This window comes from Pygoscelis adeliae, unplaced genomic scaffold, assembly GCF_000699105.1.
Source record: "Pygoscelis adeliae isolate BGI_AS28 unplaced genomic scaffold, ASM69910v1 Scaffold133, whole genome shotgun sequence".
Lineage (NCBI taxonomy): Eukaryota > Metazoa > Chordata > Aves > Sphenisciformes > Spheniscidae > Pygoscelis > Pygoscelis adeliae.
Genome location: NW_008824475.1, coordinates 4,885,760 through 4,888,584, shown reverse-complemented (window position 1 = coordinate 4,888,584; position 2,825 = coordinate 4,885,760).

Here is a 2,825-nt window from a genome sequence, read left to right as displayed (position 1 = left end):
AGCAGTGCTTACACTAGTCAAGGACTTTCCAGCTTCCCATGCTCTACCGACTGAGAAGGCTGGAGGTGCACAAGAAGCTGGGAGGGGGCACAGCCAGGACAGCTGACCCAAACTGGCCAAAGGGATATTCCATACCATGGGATGTCATGCTCAGTATATAAAGCTGGGGGAAGAAGAAGGAAGGGGCGGACGTTTGGAGTGGTGTCATTTGTCTTCCCAAGTAACCGTTACGCGTGAGGGAGCCCTGCTTTCCTGGAGATGGCTGAACACCTGCCTGCCCATGGGAAGTAGTGAATTAATTCCCTTGTTTTGCTTTGCTTGTGTGCGCAGCTTTTGCTTTACCTATTAAACTGTCTTTATCTCAACCCACGAGTTTTCTCACTTTTACCCTTCTGATTCTCTCCCCCATCCCACTTGGTGGGGGGAGTGAGCGAGCGGCTGCGTGATGCTCAGTTGCCAACTGAGGTTAAACCACGACAGAACTGATGCCATACATTCTATTTAACTATCGAAGTGGTTTGAATTTAATCTCGTGAGTCCTGTTCAGGTGGTTTCTGTATCTAACTCAACTGTTTTTGCTGCTTCAGAAACAGCATGCCAGAGAGCACTGTTCTTGGCCTTTTATTAGGTGCTATTTATAGTGCCTTTTGGTGATAAGGATCAGTGGATAATGGATGGATTTTCATTTCTATGCTGATTATGGACACTTTTATTTCATTTTTAAAAGTTTAAAAGGGTTTTTTTAACTGACCATACATTCTGTCACTAAAGTGTATCACTAAACTCACTCTAATTTCCTATAACAAAATGCGCACAGATTCCTGTAATGTATGTGTGGCTTTAAAAGATTGAGAAATACCATTAAACTACTGCTAATGTTTGGAACAAAAATACAACTGCTTATACCTTTGTTAATGAATGCTGAGTCTCTTCTGAATCACTATTTCTGTATGAAAACTATGTATATGTTGCTTAAACTGTGGAATAGCTATAATTTTTCTATATGCTTGTTAGGAGGCTGTGCTTAATGCTGAAGACTTCATATAGTTCTCAGCTTGAGTAAAATATATCCTTTTCTTTTTCAAGTCCTGGCCATTATTTCCTGTTCTATTAGTAATATGAAAATTATCTGTGGACTGCTGAGAAACAGGGAACAAAATGTGAATGTTTATATTTGCACACATACAATGCTTACCACACAGCTTTTGATACGAATCCCTTGGGCTGGCTGGAGGCCAGTTTATTTTCTAACCTATCATAGAACAGCTGGAGGCCATGTGTAACTGCAAACTTGCCAAATCCAACATTTTTGGCTTATGGGAATTTGGATCAGAGAGAATGTGGCAGTCCAAGACAACTTCATAGAGAAGCATAATTTAGACATGGTTCCTGTAATCCTGTCAAAGACAGTCTGCATTACCATAGGCTGAAGGTTGTAGTTCTCACTGATCTGGAGAAAATCTTGATTAAAAGTATTATCTTAAAGATGAATTTAGTTTGATAGAATTTTCCCAGATCTCCAGTTCTGATTCAGAGGATGAGGGGGAGAAAAAAAAAGACTTTTTAAGAGATTAAAAATTTCAATAAAAGGACAGGCATACTGTATTCTGGAAAAGAACAGGGTTTCATTTTTAGATCTGTGACGGAGCAAAGGTTTTGCTGATGCTAAACTTAAAACTAGTGGGCAGAAAACCAGATGTTCTCATCCCTGGTGACTCAGAAGAAGAGCAGGACATGATTATTCTTTAAAAATTCTTATGTTTTTAATTAGTTTGAATGTCTCTGTACAGGCAGTAGTAAGATGAAGTAATGCCTTTCTCCTCTTGATGTCTGTTGTGTGGAGTCTATTCTATGCAAACTTTCAGAATGTGACCTTTTTAAGTGTGTGCTACAGTTTAGAATGTAGTAGAAAAGGTAATTTTTTGAATAGTTTTTGAAAGGCGTTGCTTTGGGAGTTCAGATTCTTGGCAAACTTCAGTACGTAGACACCAGTGTTATAGACACTTCAGAAATAATAAAAATACATCTAGATTACACAGATATTGGCCTGAAGGGCTGAGCATTATTACCAAACTCTAAAGTGAGAACAGGGCTGTACAGATTCCCCATGCAGCTTGTGTTTAATTTTACAGGAGACATTGTTTTAATTTTTCTAATGATCCCCAATATAGAAATTATACTCTAATCAGTGCAGGAGTCCAAGAAATTTTGTGTACATGCCAGCAAAAGGATGTTCTAAATATGAAATAGTTTTACTCAGTAGTATAAGTATCTACTGGAGCTTGATTAGAAGATAGTTTTGAAAATGTATGCTAAATTTTACTACAGATTTTTACTACTGTAACCTCTAAGAAACAGGAAGTAGTCCCAACAACTTTTCTTTGCTTGAAGATCTTCTCATGTCAACTTCTGTTTTTACCTGTACTCTTCCTCAGAGTTAGGCAGTTGGCTCCCTGGAGTATTCGCTAGTATTCACAGGCCTGCACCAGGCACCTAGGCTCCTACCCTTTCCATGATGTTACATACTGCGGGCTAAAATTCATCTAAGTGCAGGAACATTTGTGATTTTGGAGCACTCTCCAGGGCCCACCTAACCACAACTGGAAGGTTGGCAAGAACTATGCAGCTCCAGGGGTTCAACCTCTTCTTGAGCACACGTAAGTCACCCAGAGTGACCGGAGCTTGTTTTTTCCCCTTTGAAAGAGTGCTGCTCTTTTCTTGATATACTAACTTATGTGGTGGAGTAAATGATCACTCGGGGAGTAGGTCCAGATCCATGGATAGCCTCACTGTTGGTAGGCAAACCCTGTACTTCCCATCTTTAG